Raw genomic sequence first — 19,610 nt, forward strand, 5'->3', positions numbered from 1 at the left:
AAAACAGGTAAAAGGATCCTCTGTATACAGCAGGTTGCTGTGCTAATACATCCTGCTTACTATCTGAGGTGTCTCACAGAGCAGACAACGACACCCTTCCACAGAGCCTTGGGGGCTCAGACTAACTTCTCTCAGAAATGCCTCCAGTGAACAAAAACAAGGAGACACAAAAGGCGCAAGTGCAGAATAATTAAGCAGAATCTTGTCTAACTCAAATTATTTTCATGCTTTTTCCACAGGGCATCAGCAAATCTTTAAGGATGTAATTTCAGCTCTAACCTTGAATTTCCGTGCTGTAGAAATGGATGGAGTGAATCATTTAGTTTTATCTGAACATAATTTTTCTGTAAAAAGCAGATTAATTCCGGGTCCCAAGTTTCTAGTACTCTGTGTTTTGATTTCCTTTTAGTGCCTATATAGGCACAGTTTAGGGAATTGGTAAGACAGATGGAGCTTGGTTAGCATGATTTTTTTTTCACACTGAATATAAAAGTGGTTGGGTATTTTTTTTACTATGCAGCTGAGACATGAAAGGCAGGTGGCTGGAAATAACTAATTTCTAGATAAACTATGTAACTCGTAGCAAAAATCTTAGAATACACGCATAAAAATATTTGGGGATTCTTCAAGTGGCAGACTAATAGCTAAAAGCTGTTGTTGCACTCATCATTAGGCAACCTTAAGAGCCACATTACTGTCAAAAATAATGATGGCATTCCTTTTGATACCCTCATAGGGAAAGACCTTTTAATTCATAGCTTTGTCCTTTGCCTAATCTGAGGTCTGACCAGTTGAACTGTACTTTATTCCAAGCGAGATAAATCTGGAAATGAACAGGCTGTGACTTTTATTTGAAGTAGATAGGAAAGCTTAAAAAAATTAAAATCTTTTGAACAGAAGTCTGACATTTTAGAGAAAACAGCTTATGTAATTTGCTAAATTCTGTTAATGTGAGTACTTATCAACAGAGTGCCTGAACAGGCATTCAGTCGGTCATCCTCACGAAAATAGCAGCTAAGTACACTTCATTTCCTTGCCTGCTTCTTTGAGTGTGTTTGGAGAAGCAAAAGTACCAAACGAAGTAGCAGCAGTATAAAAGTAATATGTGGGGAGTCAGGGGCAAAAAAACAATAAATCTACCAAAGGTTTTTTTGAACAGAGATAGCAATAATCTTGTCTTGTGTACCTGGCTTCAAAGTGCTGATCTTTATTATAATGCATAGCAATATATTGTACTGACTTGACACATATATATATATAAATACATGAAGGGATTTTCCAGCTCTGCTTCTCAAACCATTTCAGTTGGGAAGGAAATGTAAGTCCACAGGGAAAAGAACGCATAGAAGTAAATACTGTGCTCATAAGAAATTCAACGACAGCTCTGAATATTTTCGTTAGCATTAATTTATGACTTGAGTTGAGCAAACAGTAAAAAAACATGCTGTCCTGTGAATATCCTCTTGGATTCACAAGTGAATTTCAGTTTAACTCTTTGAACCATTTCAAGGGGTTGTTTTCTGTGGATATTTGATACAGAGCTTTATTAGCAGAAACTGCTCTCAAAAATGCCCCTTTTAAATTCATAAGTTTGGATGTTCACCAAAAGTGATTTTTTGAGCTGCATATCCACAGTGCCAGTTAGTTAATTAGACAACTAACCTCATCAGGAAAAAGTTTTACATGGCTTATATAATTAAGAAATGCAGTGTGATTTGCAAATATTCACAACTCCTCATGAGTGATCGGCAGACCTGGAATTATTAATTTCGAAGGCATTCATAAATAATTCTGCAGAACAAATTTGGAAAAGTTGTGATCCATGTAAGGACAATTTTCAAACAAGAAAGAAAAGGCAGCATTTGTTTTTACATGATTAGCTGCTAAGTATTTGCTTAGCTTTATCTACTGTTGAAAGAACAGGTGCTGGCAAAGTTGCCAAAGAAATGCTTTCAGGCATCAGGATCTGGGGATCATGCTGGAAAGTCAGTAGGGCTCATTCCAGCTGCTGCGAGCTGACGTGTCTTTGCTGAGGTCAGCTGAATGGCAGCTTTAGATTCCAGGTCAGAACTTGGCTTTTCTGCCCCAGGTCGGCAGTTACTCGGGTGCTTTTTCCATTTGCTGTGTTGACAGTACCAATAGCACACAGTGTTATCTGTGCACCTGATTTCCATTCTTCACTTCTCTTCCGCAGATTGACACATAGGTTGAATTCAAAAGTGCAGGGAAAGAGCTTTGCCTGCGAAAGGAACCTGCACACCAGAGGGTTTGCTCTAAACTATTGTGAGACCTCCGGCTACAACACAGGACATGGGAGCTTTTCTGAACCCTCGTGTCTTGTGTTGCAGCCAGAGGGGCACATCTTTTCAACAGGCTCTGAGATAAATAGAAGAAACCAACGTGAAAGAGATGTAAAGACAAAGTGAGAGACGGGTACAGGCATGGGACTTCAATGAACATCTAAAGAAGCAGACTCAGGAATGTGACCATTGGCATTAGCCTTTGAAGCTTTTTCCTAGATCCAGAGGAGATGTCAGATTTCTGCCTGCTCTTGAATGAAGATTCAAAGTTCTGAATCAGGTAGTAAAAGTTACTGTACTTGCAATGCCACTGGCACTGCTAGTTTTATTTTTTTTTCTGCAAATTTGACTAGGATCGCTGAATTAAATACAAAGCAGTTTGCAATTATCTCATGATCTGTCCTTTTGAAACTCAGCTGTTTTTTATCTGTACTTCAGCAGTTGTAGGTATGAGCTATCCATAGAAATAGAACTAGAATAAGTATCCTCAATGTTTTAAGCAGAGAGAATGCCTATGATTAGCACTGATTTTTTTGTTTCTCACTGGGACAAATTTTTCACTTTTTTCAGCAGCTGACTTCAGGGTGTGCCTCATCTTGGGTAGGAGCCGCAACACAATTTCTTTGTTTTGGATTAACTTTGCCACTTGTTCAAAATATTGCATGCCTTTTTGTCCCATCCAATAACGTGTACTCAACTGAAATGTTCCTTTTAAATGCTGCCTTACATGGGATCCACTGGGATATAATGTTTTAAATATATGGATTAAAAATATGCTGAAATACTGAAATACTCAGAAGAGGATTATGGACTTATATTTTTGAGTTGTTAAAATAACATAATAAGGGTGATTAAAAATATTCATGTTCCAGTCCTTCCATTTTGACATCTTTTAGGAAGCTACAGAGACATGTCTTGTCATCTGTCAATAGACATGTTTAGATTTTGGTGTAAGAGCTGAATAATTTAGAATATGTTTCCAGACCATCTTTGATCTCAACAGATTTTGCCCCATTCTCTATTGATTGATTTCAGTGGCAACACACACAAAACAAAGTTCTGATCAAGGGATTAACAGGAGCTAAACCTTGGGTCATCACAAGACAGAGTTTTTGAAGGTTGCCTTACCAGACAAATACTCTATTTTTGTAGTCTATTTGTGATTACTATTTCCCAGGGGAAAAATAAAAAGGTACTTTTAAGAAATGTAAATAAATATTCTCACCTTCACTTCTCTGATCAGGCTCGATGTTTCCTGCACAGTTTGTGTAGTTATCGTTTAAATGAAAGAGGGTGCTTTCATTAACAAAGTGGCCTCCTGGGTCACTGGCTGACTTTTCAATGCCATTTATACTCTTCTGTTTGATCTCCTGAGCTTTGCTGCAAGTCAGCAGAATGAATTAGCAAAATAACCCATGAGAGACCAATAGTCCAATGCCATCTATTACCCCATTTATTCCCACTGGTTTGAAAAGCCCAGTTGTTGCATCTCTGTGTGTGCATGTCTCCTCCTCCAACGCGTCTTTCAGTCCTGAAGGATAAAACCTGATAATCTGAAAAATTTTGATAGAGGAGCTCCATCTCTCAGTATTCTCGAATGCAAATCATGTTCGGATGTCTTCTGAGGGGAAAGGGAGTGAGAAAAATTTCCCCATCCCTGTGGAAGGCCTTGGAGGTTTCAACACTTCAGGAGAAAACAGGAACTCATGCACTTGGATAGAAGAACAGAGCTCTGGGTGTAAATTTCTGCAATTGCAAAGTTTACTATAGCCTAAGCATTTTACCTAGTGATTTTTCCCTTTCTAAAATATCCCATATGGGCTTGCAAAAATTCCAAGAGCTTCCTAAAATACTCAAAATGAAGGATGTACTTCAGGGTTTTTTCTGTGATTTTTATTCAAATACTTTTCTTCCTATTACATACGTTAAGTCTTGCACTTGAATTACAAAGCAAATGGTTTGACAGAAAAATATGCCTATGCTGTGGGAGAGGTGTAGTTTTTTGCTCTGGAATCTATCGGCTAGACTGTACCAGTTCAGTAGAGTTTTGCAAGTAGCTAGCCATCAGACTGTAGCCAAACCCCTAGTTTAAAGAAAAAACCCCAGCAGTTTAGTTTAATTTTTTTCCCCCAGGAAGTATTGTTATTATAAACTGTAATTAGTGGTTTTAACTCAGCAATATTTCATTTCTCTTACTGGAGAAAAAGCTTCCTAGCTGAGCATCTTTGTTAGAGCTGTCAGTGTCTGCATTCAGAAAAGAGCTGTGATCGAAAACGGGTAATTTCTTGGCAGTTTAGATGCACGCCCCACCAATCAAGAAAGCTGAGGTCTCCTAATGATCTTAAAATAACAGAAAAAGAAATTTTGTCAAACATTCAGGTGTTTTTCAGAGAACCTATTTTCTCAAGTGAGAAGTTTTATTTGTTGGCAGTGGCTGAATGCTTAATTACAGTAGCTGTGCTAAATATCACTGCTGGCGCTTGAGATATATTTAGATTCAGCTCCCTCTGTCTCAGAAAACCCAGCGATTAAAATGCAGCACTGTAACATAACGTAACTGATAATAGGTATAGGGCTAAGGAAGCTTTTAGATGTTGCCAAATCTGCTATTGAAACCATGGATGAAGCATGAAAATGGTGGGAACTATTTCTTCCTGTACTAGTCAGAGCCTGTACTCAGTTCCATCAGTGCAACGTGCAGCAGTACAGGGATTTTCCAGGGAATCTGAAGGAGTTAGGTGCCTTTGACAGTAATAATCACTACAGCATTAGTCTTACTGTCTATAATTGATCAGCTTCACAAGATTTGCTTCAAATAATGAAGCAAAGCTCAGTCCTGAACAGACCTAAAGTATCCCTTTTAAAAGCCTCTCTCCTCTCCTCTCTTCTCCTCTCCTCTCTTCTCCTCTCCTCTCCTCTCCTCTCCTCTCCTCTCCTCTCCTCTCCTCTCCTCTCCTCTCCTCTCCTCTCCTCTCCTCTCCTCTCCTCTCCTCTCCTCTCCTCTCCTCTCCTCTCCTCTCCTCTCCTCTCCTCTCCTCTCCTCTCCTCTCCTCTCCTCTCCCATGAGGTTTATCCATAATTTCTCCTTTTCTCTCTCATGAGGTTTATCCATCCTTTGGGTTCTGAATCACTGCATGTGATTCCCATCTGGTCTGACTTCTTGCACAGATCAGCACAAGTCGACGCAATCATCCCAGTTCTCCCCATGGGCTCTGATTTCATCTAGTGTTCTCAGGCAGCGAGAGAGAAGGAGACCGAGTGTGGGACATAAAACCTAAAGGTTTATGCTATCCTATCCATGCCTGAACCTCTTGTGATTTCATCTCTTCTTTGCTTCCTGTTCTCCTCCTCCCCCTTCTCTGAATACTCTCAGCCCTCTCTGATTTAATGAGCACTAAAGTCATTAAACTCTATTAAGGCTCAGACATCCTCAGACAGTCCCAGGACAGAGGACATAGCAGAATGCAAGCTCTAGTACATAATTCGTGACTATATCTTTGACTGTCATCCATGTGCAGGAAATACAGCACAGTACATCTTGAAGGACAAACTGGGAAGGCATTGTCTCCTTGACGCATACTGTTTGACTTTGCTGGCAGAAACCTGCTTTGCAACATACATGGAAAAAGCCTGCGCTCTTACGGGCTCTGAACTTTCCAGGGGTTGCATTTACTGTGGAAAAGTGATGTAATAAAGAGCCACCCTTGTCCTCATTTGAGCTCTACTTACACTTTGAAAGTCCCGTGCAGTTCACTGAAAGTTTCTCCATCTGTTTTCAAAACATGGAACATAGTGATTATCAGAGGTCCATACTGATGGGATAAGGAACTGACTTAGCCTGTTTATCTGTAAAACAGTGGCACTATATAAGTTACTTTAGCCAGTGAGTTTCCTGGAAAGCAAAGGAGCTGTTTATATTTGCAGGCTAAATCAGTCTGTGATCACTGTATACAGCATGAGAACAAAGGTGGCAATTCACTCAAACCACAGAAAAAAATCTTATCTGTCATTTACAGTGCCATTCTTTAAAGCTCCTTTCAGTATTTTTAAATTGAATTATCATATGTATAGTCTACATGTCCTTGATTCACTGAGTATTTAATTGACAAAACCCCCATTTTCAACTGAAAAAGGCAGCTTTGATGGAAACATAATAATCCATGCACCATTAGTGGTTATAGTCAAAAAGGAACAGTAAAAATGTCACCTTCTAGCTCAGGTCAGCTTCCTGAGTAGATCACAGGTGGTGTTTGTTCACTTTACTGACTAAAATAAATCTTATTTCTCTCAGCTGCAAGAACAATGCAGCTAATGGAGATTGAGGTGGGCTGTAGGCTGCATCGCATGTATTCAGCGGAGATTAATTTAGTTGTCAGTAGTCATGATTCAGGGGAAACATCCATTAAGAGTCTTGAGTGAACTTGCAGTAGTCAGAAAAGGGATTGTCCCTGTAAACTAAGCCTCACCAAAGAGGCATGGCAATCATGTGGGTCCCCACAATGCTCCTTGATCAGGGCCAGGCTGGGCAAGGTAGGCCACTTGTGGGGACCTGCCTCCTCCCTGTGGGCAAAGGAAGGGAGCAAGGCAAGATCCGGCAGAGCAATCCCGTAAATCCGACAGAGGGTCAACACAGAATCCCAGTGGGAGTGATGAGGTGAGTGATCGGTGCCTGTGGCAGCAGGAAAATGAGAAGGGGTTTTTTTCCCTCTTCACACTGGCCTGCACAGCCAGTTAGCTGTGAGAGGACATTTTTCAAAGTTGTCTACCTTTTTAAAGGTAGAGTGGCTTCTGTGGCAGTACAAGTCCTGTCCTGAACCCTCCTGCATCCTGCTCCTGGCTGACACAATGACACTGGCAGCACTGCTGATCTTCATGCACATGATACCAGGCTGTGCCAATTGCTGGGTGCTCTCACCTCAAGCACAGGTTCCAGTCTGGCCCTACTGCACTTCTGATGCTTTTCTCCCTTGTTTCTGCTCTCCAAAGATGAGGTGGAGCCAGCAGCAGAATAGAGATCAGTGGGATTTTCTATTCAATGCCATTGGTACATTTTCCTTACCATCGCTGTGCTGGGAAAACCTCTGAGCTGTACGGACCCAGAGGGGGTCTGTTGGTTATGTGGTGTAGCTGGAGCAGGAGGGAATCAGAATGGGATTAGGGTATCCCATTAGGGCAGCATGTGAGTGGGCAAAGGCTGCCAGCATCAGACATTCTGCTCTAAGGGGGCTGGGAGGGAGGGAGAAAGAGTCAGGGGCTGAGGGAGAGAGAGATAAAGAGGAGGAGATCCAGACTCACATCCTGCAGGACTGCACTGCCTCCTCTTCCCGGAGATTTTGCAGTGTATCCTTGTACTGACCTACTAGTTCAGCTTTATGGATGTTTGGAAAGCCATTGGCCCTCAGCGCTTGACACAGAAATGCAAAGCCACAATCTCTGCTTTATTTGCAGAAGGAGGCTGGGACTATTTTGAATTTTGAAGCCATGACAATGAAAAAAGGTTTCGAATGGAGAGTGGTGCAGAAAATGAGACAAAAACGGAGCATGTGTGGGTGTGTGCAGGTGTACTCATGGGCTGAGGAGAGAAGAGGTGCAAATGTTTGGGAGCCAATGTTAGAGACACCTGTTTCCCTTGTGTTCCTCCAGAGCAACTCCATCAAATTCTGCTGAGCCATCTTCCCTTTAAAGTAATGGGACATGAAACTTTGCTCACAGTCTTTGCTGCAGGAGCCATTTCAGTTTTTCAGAAGAGTTGCAAACCTGCAAGCTGAACCTGAATGTCGTTCACAAAAGCTGTTCTCTTTACATCTCTCCCCTGGCGTGGGTATATCACACCAGGTTACTGAGGCAATGCTACATTTCAGCGTTTTCTGTTTGAATTTTTTAATAAATATTGCAAAAAGCAAACACATTTCCTTCTACTCTGCTAGCACGGGAAAAGCAAGGAGTAGAAAAGGCACTGAGATGAAAGACATAACTACAGGTGGAACGCATCCACCAGCTGACGAGCAAACAATACCCAGACTAGCGAGAAAGTACTTTCAACACTGTGGCAGGGCAGGCCAGGCTTCCCTGTTCCTACACACAGTGGAGTTACAACTCCAGTGCAATTACAGCTGTGGCTGTCATGGGCATCCTAAAGAAACACCAAATCCAGCTGGCAGAAGGTTCCAACCTTTCCATGGTGTCATCCTCCGCAGAAGGCCACCCTTGTGTGTACTGGGGCAGTGCCAGGCAGAGAGCTGCAGGGTTCCCATGGCAGCTCTCCAGCTGCATGCATGCTGGAATTGAGCTGAGTCTCCATCAGGGACTGACTCACTGCAGCACACTGACCTGCAAGGGAGCAGATTTCAAGGCCCAGTCGGTGGTGGCAATGTCCTCTCTTGTCACTCCCTGCCAGCAGAAGCCCCTGTGTGCTGGGGACTGCAGCTTAGTCACTCTGCAACCTGTATCCCTCTTCCTCTGCTACTGTGGGGTAGGGGAGAGGGGAGAAAGGATGATAAATTGGTATCACCACCTAAACCACTGCGCCCAGAGGGCTGCACTTCTGTGTGGGTGCCTGTGCCCTCTGTGTCACACTGAGGATGGGGAGGTTGAGTGGAATTATCTGCTTTTGAAAAGTTCATGGGAAATTTAAATGTTGGGCATCTCTGACAGGCTGTCTTCAAAGGCTTTTTTACTTATGGATTAACCCTCCTCCTCCAAAAGTAGGTTTGTTCACGCAAGAAAAATTAACATTAAGGCTGCTATTGTTAATCTAATCTCTTCCTTTTGATTAATTTTGCCAATGTTGTAAAAGGAAAAACAGAATTCTCTTTTTTCATGGCCTCATATGGTCTCTGTTCATAGCAGAGGCCAGTGCTGAGGAAGCACCTGGGGCACTCCAGGTCTTTTGCTCTTTTTTCAGCAGTGGATTCAAATATAACCAAGTTAATTGGCCAAAACCTTTTATTACCAGTGCACAGGCTAGGTGATATAGTAAGGGCTGAATATAGTAAGGGCTAAGAAAGTCCTTGCAAACGATGTAAAGGGAGAGTCAATAATTCTTATGCGCTGCCTTCTTCTCTGCAACAGAACCATCCACACGTATTATAAGAAGAGCTGAATCACTGCATTATAAATAGACTCACTACGTATTTCTTTTCCCTGAAAATAATTTCGAATTGAACATGCCTACTCTATTCACTTTGAATTACTGCTCCTGAGAAAAGAGAAGATGGTGACATTTTCTAACTTTCTACTTTCCCCATTAGTAGTCTGACTGTTAAAAGCCTTGACTGTTAGCCTTTGGGATGCAAACCTGCTCCCATTTAAGTCAATGTGAGTTTTATCATTGATTTAATTGGAAGTGAGATTGAGCCATTGGGCATGTGAGTGGCTTTGTATAGAACTTTGAAAAAAATAATAAAGGAGACTGAGGCAAAATGTAGTGCCAGTTTTTTCATCACAGCAATAACCCAGCTTTGCCCAGCCTGCCAAGAGTCATGCTAAGAGGAAAGCCTAGCCTCAAAAGAAGTGCTCATAATATTACAGCTTAATTAGTTTATGGGAGGAAAATGCTGAAGGGGAGAGCCTCTCCCGTTGTTAAGTATTTCAGCATTGCAACGCTGACTAATGTTGTCTGCTCAACATTAAGTTAGCCAGAGTCCTTGCCCTGTTCCGCTGCAGCCTGCCTAGGATTCTGTGCTCCCTCCTCAAGCCTTGGTTTTGGTTTAATGACAGTCATGCTGGGTATCTCTGAAAACACAGAAAATATTGTTTTTCTGTGTATCTAATTTGCCCATTATTAATATTATCCCTGATCTTTTAAGTAGGTGATTATTAAGCAAAGAAATAGCAATGAAGCAAGGAAAGAATGTGATAGGGAGATTTACTGTGTGGGAGGCAGAGATAAAATTAGATTTCTTTAAGCTGTGTAGTACAGTTATTAGGAAGTTAGGCTAATTTTTCAAGGAGCTGTCACTTAAATAACCTCATCTTATTATTCATGCTGAGGTATTTACTACAAAAATTCCTTCCCCCAGGTCATCATTTTTTCCAGCAGCAGAAGTTGGGAACTCAACAATTGTTTGCAGACCTGAATAATGCAATGACATGTTATGGTAATGCGAATGGTAGATTATTAAAGGATATGATTTAAAACCACTCTGCTGGTTCTAGTGGAATTTGTTTGTTTGGCCTCTTTTAGTATTTTCACCAGCTCCCTCCAAGTTTTCCATTTACAGTCTCAGTGGAGACAGCAGTAAATTTTACCCACCTCAATTTGTTCTTAATGCTGTTTCTTATTATCTGCTGACTTTTCTAAAGGTGCCCCAGCATCAATCCCACTGGCTGTTAATAGCACCCAGTATCTCCACCACCACAGAACTCCCAAGTGTATTTTGCCTTAATTAGTTCCTTTTTTCCCCCATCTCTATTCTGTTGCTCCCACCTAGACTGCATATGAATTAATCAGACTGACTTTTAGGCTAAACTATGGGCTCTTAGGAGCATGTGTAGCTCTTAACACAGAACACATTTTCCAAGCCCTGAAGTGGGAGGTAGTCTCAAATAATTTGTGGGTTTGGCAGTCCTGCACTGCTTGGCAAATATTTCCACTTACACTTCTTTCAACAAAGTGACTCCAGCTCTGCTCCTGTTCTGTTTTGCTTTACAGGATTGTTTACAGAACTACCTCAGCATGTAGTTCTCAACTCCAGCTTGCTGGCACACCACCCTGAGCCACATGGGTTTATGCAGACTTCTCCTCCTGACCTTCCCAGTGAGCCAGGAGAGGTTTTCCTCAACCCCTGTGGCTCTTTACTGCAAAGTCAGCCTCTCAAAACTCAGGGGAGAACTCTAGCTTTTCTGTAAATAAGGATAATGCTGGAAGGAGGCAGGTTATAGTTCTTTATACCAAGAAGCACTGTAAAGAGATCAAGGGGGGAAAACACATGCTTTTGTCATGCTTTCATTATTTGCAGCCTTAACTTAATCTCTTGCTGCTGGTGATTTGCCAATAAAATGGGTCCTTCTTGTTTTAGAGAGGGCACATTGACCTCTGCTATGTTGTTGAATGTTGGCTGAATGACGCCTCACATGCCAAAGGCTCCAGGTTTAGAAAAAGGGTCAGCACACCATGAAGAGCTCTGCTCAACATACATGATTTGAGGGCAGAGATATTGAAATGAAGATCATCTAAAGTCCCTCAAAAATGGCTAAGATTGAAGAGCCTCCTTAAAGCTGCAAATCCATGTGTGCCCAAGACCTCTCCAGGTTAGCAGTGAAGAGAAACTATCGCTTCCACAATTATTGGCTGCTGACCTCCTGTGTCAGAGTGCATGTAGCTGTTCTTCTAGGACAAATTTGGGGAGGTTGGGGCTAACACAAATTTCATTTTTTTTTCAAAAGAAATGTTTTCTTGTTTAAAATTAGGTAAATATGAACATGAAGGTGAGAGAAATGTGTCCTAAAAACATGGATTCAGTTCTAGTATGTGATAGGGAAAATCCTAACCAGCTCCTGAGGTTACCTCCAAAGCAGCAGCATATGGGAAAAATCAGCTTTGAAAGCAACCACTTTGATTCATGTAAATAGGTATAAAAATTCCTGAGGAACCTCTGAAGTAAACTGGAAAAAGGTTAGTATGACTGGTTTGGCTGGGGTGGGAGGTGGTGCATTTTTGAAAATGCTGAGGAGAAGATGAAAATAGGGTTATTGGGAGATGCATTTGTCTCTGAAACTTCAGCAACTGCAGTAATTAAGCAGCACCAAGGAAAGTATTTTCAAGACAGATGCAGAACTGGAGTAATGCTAATCGAGACAGTGTACTAGTGATGTACAAACAGCTCTTCTGACCTCTGCTGCTAACTCCTCATGCTGCTCTAGGTCCACATGTTTCCACCCCTCCTCCTTCCTCTCTCCGTGTTTCTCTTTTTCTTGTTTCTTTCTCTTTCTTTCTTCAAACAAGGCCAATGCACAAAGGTTGAATCTGCCTGGCAATTTTGCATGCCAAATTCATAAGACTGTCAAGCTCCTCTCGTTCCCAGAAGTATCTGTCCTTAAAAACACTTGTAACAGAAGTGACATTGTAAACAAGACAAGTGTCCCCAATGAGCAAATGAAGCTTTTTAGAATTAAGTTTTCAGTAATATACATCAGCATTCAGTCATTTGTTTTCTTAACCTGATTATGGCACTGCACTCCTTGTAACAATAAACATTGTATTTGTCTTTTGTAGGGAAAGAAAAATGGAGGTAAGGAATGTGCAGACAGTCAGGAAGACTGTAACTGGGACATGGATTCAATGCAGGATGCCTTGAAAACCCTCCTTCAGATTTGTTTTTCTCTTTTGGTGACCTTGTCCAGTTCTTTTAGGTTTCTTTTGCTGCAGTATATGTGACTGCAGGACACCAGTACAAACTCCCTTCTTCATCACACAAGAGCAAGAGGCGGTTCCCCCCAGTCTCCAGTGTTCACACGCATGCACCCCTGCCCTGGGCTCCATGTTGCACTGCCACCAACATATTGGTGTGCTAGAGAGGCACAGGCCTGTTGTCACTTGGTTTCCTCATTGCAGGCAGGTGACAGGGGATGTGTTTGCGCATAGGGTTTCCATGGGGCTTTGCACCATGGCCGCCCTGCCGGAGCTGACACATGCTGATGGGTGTGAGCTCTCCTTTTTTTAATAAGAGGAAAGCAGGACCTTAAACTGGATCAGAAACGATCCAAAAGATCCTTATTATCACAGCATCCCAGGGCCCTTCGCTCCCTGGGGCCTCCCAGCTGCAGGGCAGGGTGGATGTGCTTCCTCGACAGCCAGCCCCAGCCCCAAGAGTCTTGGGAGTGCACCAAAAGTTTGGTGCAGCACACAAATAGGTGTTTCATGTAAGAATTCCTTTCTGGTCATCTTGTCCTCCTTTGTCCAACCCCCACGGTCCCACGGGTGCTGTGGAATTCATTCCCCTGACCCAGAATTTCCCTTGGGTCCCTACACAACTTCTAAGGCCAGTCGTCCAAAATTTTGGGTTTAACTGTTCTGCCTTTGTCTGAACCGTTCTGTGAAATGCAATTAGCACATATTTACCTAGCTGAGAGGCACATTGTAAGGCCTAATGAATGGTCTCAGAGTACCTGGTGTGGTGTTAAAGCCTAGAAGAGCCTGATAAGGTGGTGAGCTTTACTTAATTAAGTTAACCGTCAGATTAATCAAGCTGCATGTTTAAAAAAAGCAACGTGAGAGCACAGAGCTCCTGCAGGTCTGCAGTCTTGTTTCTGGGGCTGCTCTCATTAGATAGAGCCAAACACAGTATCTGTCAGAGGGTATGTACAGTGCTGGGGTACACGTTGATCCTCCCTGCTTATTTATGCTTTACAAAGAGTAAATTTCAGAAATAAATTGTTGATCTACTCTGCATGCAGCGAAACTTTGCCCAGGGCTGGACTGGTGATTTTTTTTTCTGTGTGTCTACTTGCTCCTTTGGATGATGCCCACATGCTGCTATTTCAGTTCCTAACCAAGCAATTATCCAGTTACATGTATGTGCAGCAAGCACACTGAGCACAGCTGCCTCCCTGGTGACTTCAAGGAAACTCAGGTGTCTCTTTCACTCCTTTTATTGCATTGACCCTTTGTACATCATCCTGTAATTATTCTTCTTTAGCGATTTATGGCTATAAAGGTATATCCTTTTAAAGCCCTCTCTCCTCTCTTGGCAGATTGCAATTCTTTTCCTTTTTTTTTTTAAATTTTATTTTTTAATGACTAATTAGCTGGGGGCTTTGTGGATAGGCTGTTGGTTTTAGTGCCTCACTGCAGGGCCCCTTCCCGCTCAAGTGTAAAAGACAGAGAGGTCACAATAGCAGTGCTCAGCATAATTTCCCCCCTCCTCCATTGGAAATCTGCCACCCACCTCTTTAGCTCTTGACGTGAAAAAAGAAAGAAGCAATATGTGGGAGAATCTCTGGTGTGTTGTCTGGCAGTGTGACGTGTAATGCTTCTTTTGCTGGGAAACAGCTGAAAAGGGAAAGGGGTTGCTGACTGGCTTCTCTTGCCATCCACGGTCAAGCAGAAGAAGACACTGAGTGGGAAAGCAGAGCTGGTACAGCCAGTAAGCCATGCAGAAGCAGCCATAAATCCCCTGTCGATGTGCAGATGAAACTCAGTCAGCAGAGAGTTCTCAGATGCTGGATACAAGCCTAGGTGGAAGAAGACAGAGAACAAACTGTCCCCCAGTGGAGCTCTGGCAGAGGGCAAGAGAAGACAGAGGATAAACAGTGTCACCCAGTGGAGCTGGAGCAGAGGGGAAGGCAGCCCTCGGTGACGGGGAGGTGTGATGCAGGAGCCCAAAGGGCCTCAACACAAGCCCAAGAGAGCTCCTGAACAGGGGACTGTACCAACAAGGACCTCTGCCAAATTTCTGCTAACTGTGTCTGATGAAAATATTTCCAGCTGAGTAGCAGTGTCTCTTGGAGGGGATTATTTTGTCTTCCTGGGGTGAAAAAGGTGAACAGAGCCAGCATGACTCTAGACAGTGGTAGCTGGTGTCATCAGGAGCTGCTTTATATCTAGTGGAGTCTTAACTGTGTAAACCTCTTGGGTAATCAGTAGTTTAAACATAGTTGAACATAGTAGGCAAAATCTACTGGTTTGGTTTTTTTCTTGGGAAAAAGTAGAATTCCAAGGAATGATGAAGACTTGTTTGAGAGTTGGTGTGAGTATCTGTGGCTTTGGGTGATCTATCAAATCTCAGAAAATATACTGTATTGTATAAGGTAAAATGCAAAAGTGAATGGTTTACCTTTAATGGAAAGATATAATCTATCATAGGACTAATCTATACATGCATTTCTTTATGAATTAAAAGATGGTATCTTCCAGTTCATACTCATCGTGCTTGTAAGACATGTTCCAGGAGACAGAAAACTTGTGAGCAAGGAAGTGAACTTAAGCCATGTTGTATTTGTTGCTTTTGATTATGTCAGTTTGGAGGAAGAATCCTCAGAAAGAGATCTAACAGAAATATTTACAGTGACACAGATGACACTATACCCCCTGGGCTTTGGCTCAAGTAAGTGAGATATCCAGGCAAATCACTTTTTCTTACTGGAGAAGAAAAAAAAATGCATTAAAGGTGTCATTTAATGCATGCCACAGTTGTAGAAAGGTGTTTTTTATATGGGGAGACACTGATGTATTTCCTTACAGACAGCATGCATCACTGTAAGCCAGCCTGCCTGCTTTATTTTGTGTATCTGGCTATACAGACACTTCCTATTCTAATTTAATTTCAAGAAACTGAACTTCCATGAAGAGATTTATTATGGGTGTGATGATTTCAGGCTTTAAAAGTGAGCCAGAGGTGATTTTAAAAGATGATATAAGCTTTCGTATACATCAAATGTCTCATTGGATGAACTATTAAGATGAGCTTGATTTTATCTGGATTATCTTTAAATGCCCAAATTAGTTTTCACACTGTCTAAAGGGATGCAGAGATCTGGGTTTGCATTTGTGAATCCAAAGGCTGGAGCTGACTCTCACTTGGTGTCTGAATGGGAAACTGGATTTTTTTGGCTTTGGATACAGCCTGCATTTCTCTAAGATATATGCTCTTTGTCCGTTTGGAAACTGCCCACACACAGTTTGAAGACTTTGTTCGTCAGGAGTTTCTGAGTGCTAAACAAAGCTTTCCAGGGGGGCAACACTGTACCTTGTGGTGTTTCACAGGTGGGATATGGATCTGTGCCTTGACTTTTTGCTGCATGTGTGCCTAGGCTGCAGTGAGCCCCAGCATATCTCTGTTTGGAAACTGTCTCCTGAAGCCACGATAGCTGGGGCTGGACCCAGTTTCCCACTGCCTCTGCAAATCTGTGGATGGCTGCGAATGCCTGCATAGGACCTATCCATGCTCCTCACAAAAAGAGAAACCATCAGTTCCCATTTCTAGTCAAGATTAAATGACAGCATCACATGCAACTACAAAAGGAAAGTATCCAGGAGGGAATATGTGATCTGTCCTCCCACGTCAGTTCTCTGCTGCTACATCAAAGCTACCAGGAACTTAAAGGGGCAGGTCCAGGGAAAACCTAATCCCCCATTTGTTAGTGCTTGCTGGTCAGTGGTAAGGTTTGTGATAGCTGATGTTTTCCCCAGTGCCCCAGTTCTTTGAGTCACACAGCTTGGTGAGAATTGTTTCCTTAAATCTTCATTTCTGGAAAAAAGGCCTGAAGACATGACCAAAGTCCTCCTTTGTCAATGAGAAGTGAAAAGAAAAAAGGCCAAACTTATTGTTTTTAGCAGTACATTTTAGTTTTTCTGTGATCCAACTTGTGGGGTTTTTGAAGCATAGCTGTGACAGCACTGTGTTACGATTATGCAGCGCAGTATAACCATGCTTCTACTGCCGTCAGTACATCTTCACTTTGCTAATCCTTTCTGCTTCTCCATTTCCTTCTCCCTGGGGTTACTCCAGCCCCCATCTCGCCCCTTTATTGCCTTTCTCAGTCTTTCCTCCCTTCTCACCACCTCCCTGGGCTTCTCCCAGTCATGCAAGCACCCAGGGAGCACCAGAAGGGCCTTAGTCCCTTGGTCCTATTCTCATGTCCCCTTCATCAATGGTGCCTTGAAGGGACACAATTGCCCAGAGCTTGCTGCCTCCTTCTACACCTGGCAGAGGACAGTTTTGCTGCTGAGGTTCATAGGGCTTCCTGGCACTTCTGTAGCAGCTGAGGTTTTCCACTGCAGGATGTGTGTAGCTGCAGCAAGAGGTACCAGAGAGTCACAACCTCCAAGATTGATCTTCTCAAGGTGAAGGCACCTCATGTGACCTACCTTGGCAAGGAGAAAGATACAGGAGAAGCAAATGATGGTGGTTGTATAAAAAGAACAGAAAAGGGGAGCGAGAAAAAGGTTGGATTTCAGACTAGTTTTAGTGTTTTACAATTTAGGCTTTGTTTTTATCCAGTTGAAGTTTAGTCTATGGGGCTGTGATTACTTCCTGTGGTAGGGAAGGCAAAGAAGGCAACTGCACAAGAAAACTTCTGTCCATGGTGTCCTGTGTCCCTGGGCTCCTCTGACACTCACTGGAAAAAGCTAAACTCCTCTGCAGGGCAATTCAAAGCAGAAAATTAACTCCATGCTCTCCTTTTTCTGTCCAAGGCCAAAGTTCCCTTTTCTGAATGATGCCTTCCCTGCTTTTCTTAACACATTGCTTTGTTGAATTAAATGGGGCTCAGTGTGTGAGTTCACCTGGACAACCATTAGCAAACACATATAAAAGCTACACCTGCGAGGAACAATTGCAGGGAGGGCTGTCATGCAGCTCCGCAGGCTGCTCTGGCTCAGAGCAGAGGAGAATTGGCAGTAAAGAATGATGGCTTTATTTGTACACCAGTTTCAGGTGGAAACAACAACTGCTTCATGCAAACTCTTCTGTTCATAAAGCTTTACACTTGACAGTGGAGCCATTTAGCAATCACTAAAGCCTGTTCAAGTGCAGATGCTTGTTTTTTATTCTGAAAAGATATATATGTGTGTTTCCTTTTGATAACTTAGTGTTACTACCAACATCTTTCACCAACATCTGCTTGAAATAATTCTTGTGGCCCATTTCTCTCCCCTGCTATACACATTCTCAGTCCTACTGAATTTTCGTGTAACCACAGGCAATGTTGGCTTGTGGCACTGCACTAACTGTGAGTCAAGTGTGAAAATGGGCCCGTACGCAGCAAGTGACAGTCACATGTGCCACCAGGTACAGCTGCACAGGAAAACGAGCTCTGTGTGTCACCACTGCAGGAGAGTGTCTGCTAGTACTCAGGTGTAAGTCCCAGAGGGTGCTGAGACAAGGTGCTGATCATCTTCAGTTCCCAGGAATTGCATTTACTGGTGAGACCAGGAAGCCTCATTCCCCGTGGAGGCTTTGCCCCTTGTAGTACCCTGCCCTTGCCCCTCAAACCTCTTCTTTGTAACTTTTGCAAATGCTCGCTGGATGTGCAAGCACTGCAGGACTTAATGGTGCTATTATGGTTGGCAGGAGTTCACATTTCCTTGATGCATGCAAAAAGTGCCACCTCCACCAAGGCCCCTAAAGGTCTTCCTGTCTCCAGCTGATGCTAAATATATCCTTTACAGTCCTTATGACCCTCTCAAAAATACAGCTTACCTCCTGAGCAATTTCCACAAGTATCCAGGACTCACCAGAGATAAATTCCCACAGGCTGCATGAAGCCTTGGAAACACAGATGCAGAGTTGCTTGCAAATCTGGCTCAGAGCCAAATGTAAGAAGCCCAGAAAGAGGATGCCCAAGCTCTGCAGAGACATGCCCATGCTTACAGACATTTCCAAACGATATCAAAACCAGGCACAGGCTACATTAATGACTGTGGGAGAATGAGAGCAACTTGGCTGAGTGTGGGGAGCCCTGCATCCAGCTACCAATTCAGAGAGTTTGCTTTGAAGGAGGATCTGAACCCACCTCCAGAGCAAGACATCTCACCCCCCAGCCTGTTTGAGAGCCTCCAACTCACATTGATTCATACTGTCTTCCTCTGAGCAAACGAGAAATGCCAGAGCATTTCTCTTTTTCCAGAGAGTGAGATGGTTATCTAATTGGCTTCTATTTCCAGTTGTCCCAGAGAAGCAGGGCAAGGGTCTGGGCTCATTTAGCTCTCAGGAGCAGGGTTTCAAGGATGCTTCCCCATGGCACCTCACTCTCCCTTGAGTTAAAGGTCCAACCCAGAGCTTAGCATTCCCATGCACTGGCCATTCATGTAAGAGTTGGACTCGATGATCCTTGTGGGTCCCTTCCGACTCAGAACATTCTGTGATTCTGTGTCCCATGTCTGTGTGTGATCAGTGGCCTCTACACGGAGCGGAGCCCTGTCCAGACAGGGATGCCAGAGACTCATTCAGAAAACCCTCACGGAGAGAGGCCATTACCAGCCTTCTCCCCCTCCTACTTTCTCCTCCTGGCCCTGCTCCCAAAGCCATTTGCTATTACCAGGCTGCTGTTGTCCCTGCAGCAAAATCAGCACAATGCACCTGAGCACGTCTCAGGGCCAGGGTGGCTTCTTGTAAACTGTAGTGTTTAAGCTATGGCATAAGCACCAACATGGGTGAGGAGTGGGTGCCCCATACCCTTGTGTTGGTTCTGTGGAGGTGAAGGTAACCACTAGCTGGTGTTGGATGGGGGGCGTCACCGTCTTACATGAACACAGTCTTTAAGCGAATTGGAAGCAAAGCCCTACATATCTCTCAGGTTTAAGCTTAAAGCACTTTACAGGTTCCTGAGAAACAAATTTCATGGTGCTGTTGGCAAGTTTTATAGGTA

The 19,610-nt window shown here is 43.2% G+C and overlaps 1 long non-coding RNA gene across 6 annotated transcripts in view; it reads left to right on the forward strand.

The window, feature by feature from the left end:
- LOC125330136 overlaps positions 1-19,610 on the forward strand; it is an 84,480-nt gene that overhangs the window by 38,728 nt on the left and 26,142 nt on the right. Inside the window, exon 1 of one of the 6 annotated variants that reach the window (XR_007205382.1) lies at positions 2,303-2,580. The exons of the other annotated variants lie outside the window; for them this stretch is intronic. This is a non-coding gene — a long non-coding RNA (uncharacterized LOC125330136). Of the gene's footprint in view, positions 1-2,302; positions 2,581-19,610 lie in introns of those variants that run through there. 6 annotated transcript variants of the gene reach the window in all.

This window comes from Corvus hawaiiensis, chromosome 1 (genome assembly GCF_020740725.1).
Source record: "Corvus hawaiiensis isolate bCorHaw1 chromosome 1, bCorHaw1.pri.cur, whole genome shotgun sequence".
Classification (NCBI taxonomy): Eukaryota; Metazoa; Chordata; class Aves; order Passeriformes; family Corvidae; genus Corvus; species Corvus hawaiiensis.